The sequence below is a fragment of the Temnothorax nylanderi genome, unplaced genomic scaffold (assembly GCF_030848795.1).
Source record: "Temnothorax nylanderi isolate EJ_2023f unplaced genomic scaffold, tnyl_v1.0 TNYL_tig0296_pilon, whole genome shotgun sequence".
NCBI lineage: Eukaryota > Metazoa > Arthropoda > Insecta > Hymenoptera > Formicidae > Temnothorax > Temnothorax nylanderi.
The window spans coordinates 1-12,543 of NW_027249358.1; the positions used below are offsets into that span (position 1 = coordinate 1).

General features: G+C 30.9%; 2 long non-coding RNA genes across 2 annotated transcripts; both read left to right on the forward strand.

Annotated features, from left to right (window-relative positions):
* The first annotated feature begins 530 nt into the window (after positions 1–530).
* LOC139780759 (uncharacterized) lies at positions 531–1,267 on the forward strand. The gene is made up of 3 exons (XR_011720334.1): positions 531–645; positions 750–829; positions 979–1,267. It is a non-coding gene; the product is annotated as an uncharacterized lncRNA (long non-coding RNA).
* A 9,618-nt stretch (positions 1,268–10,885) lies between these two features.
* LOC139780756 (uncharacterized) lies at positions 10,886–11,733 on the forward strand. The gene is made up of 2 exons (XR_011720332.1): positions 10,886–11,091; positions 11,486–11,733. It is a non-coding gene; the product is annotated as an uncharacterized lncRNA (long non-coding RNA).
* Positions 11,734–12,543: the final 810 nt, after the last annotated feature.

Genomic DNA, 12,543 nt, shown 5'->3' on the forward strand with positions numbered 1-12,543 from the left:
TATTGTAAAAATTGCAATTTTATTATTACCCTATATTTTAAATATGATTGAAATATACGTATTATGAGCAATCTATTTTTGATGTATTTTAAAAAACATGCGTTTGTACAATGCAACATTAAACATTTGCTATTTTATTACTTGGTCAAATAATAACAAATACCTAATCATAGTTAAAATTTACATATCTAAAAAATATATTTAAGTGTTATTATAAAAGTATAAATTATCCTCTAGAATTATAATATTACATATATCATTATTTATATTAGTTTCAAAAGAAGAAAATCATTATACTTGTATAGTTAATCATAAAAGGCATGGTGATAATAGTTTATCGCTGCATTATTATATATCATAATTTAAATAAGACTTCATTATGTATCACATTTCTGTTACTTGAAAAAAATGCTTTTTAATTTTAATTTATGTAACATACATGTACACGCTTATAATATATTAATTGACTGTATTTTTTCATAGATTGAGAACAGTTCTACGGCGAAAGATGGAACAGGAAGTTTCGAAGAAAACAATCGTATCATTAGACGAAAGATTTACTAAAGTATTGACACGACTTCTAGATCGAATTTGTGATTTGGGTTGTGATAATAACAATGAGAAATTACTTAATGTGTTATGTCGGTAAGAATTTTTATTTATATAATTTTTATGCATCCTTTTTTTCTCACACAATTGATATAAAATTAGATACTAATTAATTTCTAAATTATTTATGTTTGAATTAGACTTGACTTCAACATGTTTTACACCGACATACTAATACGTCGAGGGAAAGAAAAGACCGTCCCGCAGCAAGATATATCTGGCTAGTAATATATTATTTCTCATTTATGCGTACATTGCACATGCAGACGTTGTACGCATGCATGCATGAAAGATGGAGTAGACAATAATCTGATCAATATTACATGTTTTTATTGTTTTTTTATTTTACAAAAGAAATGATTATTTCAGGGTATATAAGAGTACATAATATAATGGAAGTATATATATAATATAATGGAAGTATATAATATAATGGGTATATGGAATCTTATCTATCTATACTGTCTGCCTCTGCCTCTGCCTCGTCTAATGCCCCAATGATAGTATGGTGATGAAAGTCTGTACAGAAAGGCCATAAATCTTTCTTCTTGCCGCCGTATCCCCGTGGCTCTGCCTCTTGGTCTTTGAACTGTAAAATAATATGTATATTGTATAAGAAATTTTATGAATTAAATACATATAATATGAATTAAATTTATATATAACGAGAAGATATTTATTAATTTCGATAAACATATTACCTGTCTATTATCTTCGGTATAAATTACGGTACTGCACAACTTGTATCAGTTGTATTGTGGAGTCCACTCTTATAATGTGGCATACTTTTGAATTGATAGTATAATTACTGTCATTAATAACAATTCTTTCCACTGAAATATTATTTATGGTAATAGGAGAGAATAAATTATATATAAATAACCAGTACGTTATAGTGAGCTATGTTCTCTTCTAGCTATATTAATTTTTGCCATCATATTGTGACAGCAGGCCATGCACCATTTCTGCTGTGTTTCTGCTGTTATTAGCTCATATGGCTCATGTCCAATTCTTGCTACATTTTTACTATCACATTGTGACTGCATGTTGTGCACGATTTCTGCCGCGTTTCTGCGATTACATTGTGGGCAGCAGATCGTGCTGCTAGAAAATAAGCTTAATGAGGACGCAGGGACAGGAATCTGCTCGATGGTCATGCTCGGATCTGCTGGCATACTGTCGGCATTCTGCTAGCATTTGGCTATTAGGGAATAGTGTAATAGTAATAGCATAATGTTAAAGCTAAATGGCGCGCGCGAAGCGCGCGCGTCTGTAATGTCTAGTGTCATATATTGAGAGACCGACGTATCTTACGAAGAAGTATCTTAATAAATAAAATTTTTACATTTGTTTGGACTTTACGTCGTAATATCTTCGCTTATTAATTTACCTACTAGATCGATCGATAACAATGCGAGCGCGATATTGAAACTGGCGATACTATAGTATCGCCAATGTCGAAAAAGTGAAAGTTACATTTCTCTGATATATATATATATTGAGATATATTGAGAGACGTCGACGTTAGTAGAAATATCTTAATATAAAATTTTCGCATTTCGACTTTGCGTCGCAATATCTCCGCTCGTAGGACACGTAGCGGAAAAATAAAAACACGTTGGCCTTTGGCCAACTCGAACGTGCGTATCCCATACGTATAAAAGTAAAGTACCAGTTCAAATACAGATAGCGAATTGGTTTCAGTCATAAATGTTCCATAATTTATGTGCTTTTAAAATATGCACAATGAGATTTCCGTGCTTATTCCCTTTCGCCGACCTGAACGTGAATACCCCATACGTACAAGAGTAAAGAACCAGTTTAAATACAGATAGCGAATTGATTTTAGTTTTAAAATGTTTCACATATTATATGCTTTTAAATTATGCATAATGAGATTTCTGTGCTCATCCCTTTCAGCCGATCCAAATGTAAGCACCCTATACATACAAGAGTAAAGTACTAATTCAAATATAGATAGCAAATTGGTTTTAGTCTTAAAATGTTCCACAATTTATATGCTTTTAAAATATGCACAATGAAATTTCTGTGCTCATCCCCTTCAGCCGACCCTAAACGTAAGCACCCTATACATATAAGAGTAAAGTACCAGTTCAAATACAGATAGCGAATTGGTTTTAGTCTTAAAATGTTCCATAATTTATATGCTTTTAAATATGCACAATGAGATTTCTGTGCTCATCCCCTTCAGCCAACTCAAACGTAAGCACCCTATACATACAAGAGTAAAGTATCAATTCAATACAAATAGCAAATTGGTTTTAGTCTTAAAATGTTCCACAATTTATATGCTTTTAAAATATGCACAATGAGATTTCTGTGCTCATCCCCTTCAGCCGACTCAAACGTAAGCACCCTATACATACAAGAGTAAAGTATCAATTCAAATACAAATAGCAAATTGGTTTTAGTTTTAAAATGTTTCACAATTTATATGCTTTTAAAATATGCACAATGAGATTTCCGTGCTTATTCCCTTTTGTCGACCTGAACGTGAATACCCCATACGTACAAGAGTAAGTACCAGTTCAAATATAGATAGCGAATTGATTTAGTCTTAAAATGTTCCACAATTTATATGCTTTTAAAATATGTACAATGAGATTTCTGTGCTCATCCCCTTCAGCCGACTCAAACGTAAGCACCCTATACATACAAGAGTAAAGTATCAATTCAAATACAAATAGCAAATTGGTTTTAGTTTTAAAATGTTTCACAATTTATATGCTTTTAAAATATGCACAATGAGATTTCCGTGCTTATTCCCTTTTGTCGACCTGAACGTGAATACCCTATACGTACAAGAGTAAAGTACCAGTTCAAATATAGATAGCGAATTGATTTTAGTCTTAAAATGTTCCACAATTTATATGCTTTTAAAATATGCACAATGAGATTTCTGTGCTCATCCCCTTCAGCCGACCCAAACGTAAGCACCCTATACATACAAGAGTAAAGTACCTATTCAAATACAGATAGCAAATTGGTTTTAGTCTTAAAATGTTCCACAATTTATATGCTTTTAAAATATGCACAATGAGATTTCCATGCTTATTCTCTTTCGCCGAGCTGAACGTGAGTACTCCATACGTACAAGAGTAAAGTACCAGTTCAAATACAGACAGCGAATTGGTTTTTGTCTTATAATGTTCCATAATTTATGTGTTTTTAAAAACACTACAAAAAAGCGTGATATTCGTACAAAATTACCTTTTTCAAAAAATGCGCCAAGTACACGCATAGTAGTATATATGTATTATGTTGTTACCTCGAAAAAACAAAGTGGTAGTATTATACCTCGAAATAACATCCTGTACATACTGTTTATAAAATGCGTAATACTACAAAAAGGCGTGATATCTATACAAAATTACCTTTTTTAAAAATGCATATTTATCCTATTATATATAAATAAAGCAAATTATAATTTTGAAAGAAAAAATTTAATAAATATTTTTAACTGTAGAAACGTAAAAAATACGTTTCTAAATCATGATTTAAATCATATTTTAAACACATTTTTGTTCAAACGTTTCTTAATGGTTCTTTACGGTTATGAAACTAACTATATACGTTCAAAAAACGTATAACTAATATTATGTGCTACCTGGGTTTTTTACGAGCAGAATCAATCACTATTTGTACTTGCGTTTGGGAATAATTTGTACTGTAAAAATATAAAGTTTTATTAGTAGAATCAATCACTACTTGTACACTCGGGATAATTTGTGAAAATATAAAGTTTTAGATTTTGTATCCTTACCGTTCGTTCGGAAACTACCCTCGATTTCTCTACTTTAAGTATTTAAAAAATTTGAAGATTTTAAAAGTAGGGGAGACCGGGGTTAACTCGACACTATTTTTTCAAAGGTAATTTTTAATATTTAATTAAAATTTTTAGGCAAATTTAATGGCATATATTTAAAGAGTGTTCCTTCAGGTACAAAATTGATTCAGAAAGTTTTGCTGTACGTCGCTCTGTTTTGCCGCCAGGAAAGGAAAAATGACGCAAAGACAAATTTTCGAATTGAAAAATGCCGGGGCAAACTCGACACCCCGCCGGGGCAAACTCAACACTTTGTCTGATCGACACAATTTGATTTGGAACTTATTTTTTACTGTCTGAAAATAAAAATACATTGTTTATTGTGTATTTAAAAAGTACAAAAATTCGGAATAAAGTAGCTAGAACAATCATTTGAAATCATGAGAACAAAAATTGTTGAACTTTCAATTATCTTCATCTAAACTCATGTCTGAAAAACAATTAATGCAGGTAAACTCACGATCGGACGTACGCATACATTTGTCATGATGAGCCATACGGCTGCATGACAAGCATCGTTTGTTACTGGGAGCCGATGAAACGGCGTGGTATTGACTTTGCCTCGGACGTCGTTTTTTACTTTTGTCACTTCAAAATATGAAAATTTTGAAAATATCTAAAAACGATTATCGGATTCATATAGAGCATCAAATTTTCCATGAAAATCACTTACATATAGGTTTGCAAGATTAAAGCTTGATGAAAGAGTAGAAATTTTCGAGAGATCAGAAAAATTACTTTTCACCATCAAAAATGCTTATGTCGCGCTAAAAATTACACCATAACTCAGAATGTCATCAAATCCTGTTGATAATACTAGCACATAAAGACGCATTTACAGTAGGAAAGGCAAGTTTTTACGATAGATTTAAATTAGCAAAAAGTCTAGTGTCAAGTTTGCCTCAATGTCGACTTAGCCCCGGTCTTTCCTACATAATTTTAGAGTTATTTTAACCGACCCAGCAACTAATTCCTTTAATATATTTTACTTCTGTCATGATGCTAATACCCCCATTCTTTATTCATTTGGTTGATATTCGTAGTCGGATCTCATTTTTATGATCGTCTTAAGTACAATCTTAAGATAAGTCAATCACAAAGCATTTTAAGACATTACTTAAGATGGTCTTGAAATAAGATTTGACTATAAATACGGGCTATTAAATTAAATTGTATTATGTAAATATATATTTTCTTTTACAGGTCTTCTGGGAAAAAAAAAAAATATATATATATATATATATAATCCGGCTGCTCTTTGGCGCTATATAACGGCTTGCCACAAGCGCTGGCAAACATTGGCTGCTATTAGCGCTAAATTTTGGCTGTTTACGGCTATAGTTTTAAAAAAGCTGCATTAGCAGTCATAGAAAAACATCTTATTTTTTAACAACTAACATGTCTGTACACACAAAAAAATACATTACTTTAATGCCTACAGACAGAAATATAATGTCCAGGGCCAATGGCTGATGGACATACATGTGGATCATTTCCATCGACTTTTACAAAATTGTTCCGATTATAGACCGGTAGAAACACGGCAATTGCCTGATACGATTCAATCTGTATCACAAAATAAAAAACACATTCAAATATGTATAGTAGTTCGTCACATTGGGTGTGTAGTTATTATGATTGGAAAAGTTGGTAAGAAATAATTTATACAAGCAACATAATATAGATGCATATTTTACATAAAAGCAATGTCTGACAATGTTATATATATATTAACAACTTCAGACACATTTCTTTATAAGGTGTAATTTTTTTCTGTTAAGATTAAGATGCGTAATACTACAAAAAGGCGTGATATCCGTACAAAATTACCTTTTTCAAAAAAAGGTAAAAAAAGGCGCCAAGTACACGCATAGTAGTATATATGTATTATGTTGTTACCTCGAAAAAACAAAGTGGTAGTATTATACCTCGAAATAACACCCTGTACATACTGTTTATAAAATGCGTAATACTACAAAAAGGCGTGATATCCGTACAAATTACCTTTTTTAAAAAAAAGGTAAAAAAGGCGCCAAGTACACGCATAGTAGTGTATATGTTGTTACCTCGAAAAAAAAACAGTGGTAATATTATACCTCAAAAAATCTAAGTAACAAGTGGTAAACCTAATCTTTGTATCTCGAAAAATCTCGAAAAAACCTAAGCAGTAGTATCTTTACCTAAAAAAAACCGAAGTAACAAGTGGTAGACGTAATCTTGTATCTCGAAAAATCTTGAAAAAACCTAAGCAGTAGTATTTTTATTTAAAAAAATTATAACTCAAGTGATACACACCTTATTAAAGATGAGTCGCGCTTCAAGTGATCTATTACAATTACAAAAAAGAAATGATATCTCTTTTTAAATTACAGCGCCAATTACAGAGAGAATATACATTGAGAATCTTTGTATTTCGAAAAATCTCGAAAAAACCTAAGCAGTAGTATTTTTATTTCCAAACATGTTGTTACCTAGAAAAAAACAGTGGTAATATCATACCTCAAAAAATCTAATATATATATACCTTAACAAAATTATTATTATATCACGAAATTGCGTTACCAAACTCAATCCAAGTGATATATATTTCAAAAATTATCTCACAAAATTGTCTCACAAAATTGTCTCACAAAATTGTCTGATAAAAATTGTCTCACAAAATTGTCTCACAAAAATTGTCTCACAAAATTATTAAATTACAAAATTGTTACTTTATTCAATCCAAGTGATATCTACCTCGAAAAAACCTAAATAACAAGTGGTATCTATTTAAAAAAAAATATGTGAAATCTTTTAATACTGCGCCAATTACAAAGAGAGAATATATATATTATATATATACCTTAACAAAATTATTATTATATCACGAAATTGCGTTACCAAACTCAATCCAAGTGATATATATATTTCAAAAAATATATGAAATCTTTCTTTAAATTACGCCAACTACAAAGAGATATATATATTGCTTTGAAAAATAATTGTAGTGCAACTACTCTTAAAAAATAAAACAAAATTGTGTTACCTAACTCAACCCAAGTGGTATGTATCTTTGTATTCCTGAGGATCTTTCTATCAACCCAAGTGGTAGTAGTTTTAATTCTCCTTGATAAAATTATAATATTACAAAGAATCATTTAATCATTTTAATCACAAAGAATTAAAGAGGTAACATTATAAAATAAAAATATTTAATTAAAATAAAATAAATAAATTTTTCTTGTAAAAAACTTGGCGCTGCTTTTTTAACCCTAAATGCCACACCTCTCAAGAATCTCATAAATGACACATGGGGTCTAAAAGACCCCAGCATGAAAAATGTCTCTTTACTCATTGATTTTTTTATATTTAGTTATGAAAATTATTTTCAATGTTGTTCAAGGCTTAGAAAAGAGAATAAAATGCTTATATTATTAAAATTTCAATTTCAACATAGTATAAAAAATTTAAAAATTAAATAAACTGAGTACTGCTAAGTGTACAACCGGGTAGGTCAATCACTCAACTATCATCAATGGGAGCATGAGCTCCATTTTTGGGGGAACATTTAAAAATATATCATTGTAAAGGGTCTGGGGTCCGCTGGACCCCGGGTGGCATTTAAGGGTTAATAAAGTCTATCCAGACAAACTTGCATAGGTGCATAAGCATATGCATAAAGAGATGGATGGTCTATTTCCTTTTGCACATACCTATATCTGAACCAATCAATTTCTTACGCTTATGTTTATGCGCGATGCAAATTTGTCTGGATAGACTTTAAAAAGCAGCGCCAAGTTTTTACAAGAAAAATTTATTTATTTTATTTTAATTAAATATTTTTATTTTATAATGTACCTCTTTAATTCTTTGTGATTAAAATGATTAAATGATTCTTTGTAATATTATAATTTTATCAAGGAGAATTAAAACTACTACCACTTGGGTTGATAGAAAGATCCTCAGGAATACAAAGATACATACCACTTGGGTTGAGTTAGGTAACACAATTTTGTTTTATTTTTTAAGAGTAGTTGCACTACAATTATTTTTCAAAGCAATATATATATTCTCTTTGTAGTTGGCGTAATTTAAAGAAAGATTTCATATATTTTTTTGAAATATATATATCACTTGGATTGAGTTTGGTAACGCAATTTCGTGATATAATAATAATTTTGTTAAGGTATATATATAATATATATATTCTCTCTTGTAATTGGCGCAGTATTAAAAGATTTCACATATTTTTTTTTTAAATAGATACCACTTGTTATTTAGGTTTTTTCGAGGTAGATATCACTTGGATTGAATAAAGTAACAATTTTGTAATTTAATAATTTTGTGAGACAATTTTTGTGAGACAATTTTGTGAGACAATTTTTGTGAGACAATTTGTGAGACAATTTTTATCAGACAATTTTGTGAGACAATTTTTGTGAGACAATTTTGTGAGATAATTTTTTGAATATATATCACTTGGATTGAGTTTGGTAACGCAATTTCGTGATATAATAATAATTTTGTTAAGGTATATATATAATTAGATTTTTTTGAGGTATAATATTACCACTGTTTTTTTCTAGGTAACAACATGTTTGGAATAAAAATACTACTGCTTAGGTTTTTTTCGAGATTTTTCGAAATACAAAGATTCTCAATGTATATTCTCTCTGTAATTGGCGCTGTAATTTAAAAGAGATATCATTTCTTTTTGTAATTGTAATAGATCACTTGAAGCGCGACTCATCTTTAATAAGGTGTGTATCACTTGAGTTATAATTTTTTTTAAATAAAAATACTACTGCTTAGGTTTTTTCAAGATTTTTCGAGATACAAAGATTACGTCTACCACTTGTTACTTCGGTTTTTTTTAGGTAAAGATACTACTGCTTAGGTTTTTTCGAGATTTTTCGAGATACAAAGATTAGGTCTACCACTTGTTACTTAGATTTTTTTGAGGTATAATATTACCACTGTTTTTTTTTTTTTTTCGAGGTAACAACATATACACTACTATGCGTGTACTTGGCGCCTTTTTTAACCTTTTTTTTAAAAAGGTAATTTTGTACGGATTATTTTTACAATGGATTGTATAAATGTATAATTAATAAAAAATAAATATTAAAAACACATTTAAAAAACATTGTCTGTTGATTGGGTATAGAGGAAAGTCCCCTATTATGAGACAGGATAATATGAGATATTTTAAGCTAAAAGGTCCTATATAGGCCCCATCTGTTGATCCCACCATGTAAAAAACCCGCCATCTCATATTAGGATCCCTATCTCATAATAGGGGACTTTCCTCTACATATACATATTATTATAGCAAAATCTGTCAAAACATACAGTCAATACATTGTCATGTTTTTAAATATATATATATACTTATATATTTATATTTTTATATTTATTTATTAAAAAACATAAAAACATGAAAGAGGTTATGTGACTATACACAATACTGATATAAAAAATGCGTTTTGATACCTGACATTTGTAAAACTTCTCCTATTTCTTTCCATGAGTTATTTTTTTTTAATATCTTTAAAATTTTTTGATCTTTTATCATAAATATATGGGGATAACTTTTTACAAGATCCACTAATAACGAATCTTCATCTCTCGAAGAAATCATATTTATCATTCTGCTTTCATTTTCTTCATTTTCTTCATTTTCTCCATTTTCTCCTCGATTAGAATAATAATAATTATGATCTTCCATTTTAATTACTATCTTAATAACAATCTTTAATTTATTATCTTTTAATTTATTATCTTTATGCATTGACATATAAATATGACAGGTGGAAGTCGTTTGTCATTTGATTGGCTGTACATCAATCATATGCATAGAAATTTCATTTCTATGCACATGCGTATGCTTATGCTTATAGTATGTGACGTAAATCAATTATCTCGATGCTCATTGGTTCAGAAGTCTTAAGGCCATCGCACACAAAATGCATAGCTTAGCATAAGCGTAGCATAAGACCGCTAAACCAATGAGCATCCAGCATAAAGTCGCCATATTGATTTACATAAGATGCTCATTGGTTTAGCGGTCTTATGCTATGCTCATGCAGCCTATGCAATTTTGTGTGCGATGGCCTTTAAGGTGGAAGCACATAAAATTGCAGGAGCCATGAGCAGGGGATCGATCATGTATCTTTTCCCCTAGGACGGAAACGTGAAAAGTGAAAAGTTTATCTCTTTCTATTCAACACCAATAGAAAGAGATAGTTACATGAAACTTTTCACTTTTCACGTTTCCGCTCTAGGGAAAAAGTTACATGATCGCTACCCAGAATGCAGAAGCCATATGCGCATGCGCTATGGTATCTGTGAGCTCTACAAATACTATAGCGCATGCGCATATGGCTTCTGCATTCTGCTCATGGCTCCTGCAATTTTATGTGCTTCCACCTTTATGCTATGTACGTCGTTCACGGAAAGGTTGCAACACTTTTTTTTGGATGGGTTTTGGAACGCACGAATATTAGAGACTGCGAGCCACTGCGTCTAGGGAGCTGCCGTGACGGGCCGTGACCAGCAGTGAGCTGTAGTGAGAGGTTAAGACAGCTGTCAAAAGAGCATATACAGGGTGTGTATACACAGCAAAAGACATCTTACAGCGTAACATCTGATAACAGGTAGGAACAAGACATCTTAAATAACGTATACTTTTTACGATATTTTAATTTAAATAAATAAATAAATAAATAAATAAATAAATAATTAAATAAATAAATAAATCTATTTAAATTAAAATATTTAAATTAAAAAATAGAGTAATTCAATAACTTTCAAGTCTTAAATTATTTCTCTTACATATTTCGCGACGTTTGATAAGTCTATCTAGTTAAGATATAATATGAGCTAAACGATTTGTATATATTTCTATACGTTGTAGAATTTTGCCAAAGGACTGGAATAAGAGAAAATTTTATTTTGCAATAAATATTTAATATATTTATAATTATAAGTCAGATATGATTTGCTTTTACAAGATGCAGACTGTAGTAATCATCATATATATTCTTGCAGATAATATAAAGAAACGAGGAACTGTCTCCTTGCGCAATATATGGCACACTCTTCTGCGTGTTCACAAGTGGATGAGCATGAGTGGATAAACATCTATTCATGGCTTCCGTGAACCATTTCCAAGGAAAGTCCCACGCCCACCTGCAGGTTGAACGATAAATAAATATATCATTCAGAATAAAACACGAAAATTCGTTAGCCTAACTGGCAATAATTTTAATATTAATACAACAACGTTTCGACCTCTACTTTGAGTCCTTATCAAGTTATAAGTTATTTAGCAATGATTGAATTGCGCGTCAGGTTTTGAATCTAATGTTCGCTATGTTATACTTCCTGACCACATAGTTTAACGATGATAATAAGATTCAAAACCTGACGCGCAATTAAATCATTGCTAAATAACTTATAACTTGATAAGGACCCAAGTAGAGGTCGAAACGTTGTTGTATTAATATTAAAATTATTGCCAGTTAGGCCGACGAATTTTCGTGTTTTTATTATTTATCACTGGCGAAGAATTATTTTATGGATTATTCAGAATGTTTTTTCTAACGAACAATTGTCCAAGGTGAATAGATTCGCAGAAACTTATTTCAATCAAAATCCAAACACTTTGTCAAGCATTATAAAGCTGATAGAAAAGCGTAAAAATAATCTTAAAGAGGCCGTACTTATTTTTACAAACCGATTTGGGAGAAATGAAAGTGACCAATTGATCTGATCAATCAAAAATATCAAATGTGACGCAAGACATATAATTATCTGCATAATTTTTCAAATAATATTATGTTTATTTATTATTACCGTTTGTAAATAACATTGTATTCAGTTTTAATTATTTCTAATACGTCTTAATATTTTTCGAGTTCAACGAGTTCTGAGCTGAGCGTTGAATGGCGGCCGAAGAGGACGACCACGACGGCTCGCGCCGCCACGGAAGCCTCGCAGCAAGGAAGATCCGCGGGAGGCCAAGGCACGGGACCGAGCTCAGATCCCCGAGACTGGCGCGAGAACGCCGATCGGTTCACCTCGCCAGGCCCGGCACGTGAAATAAT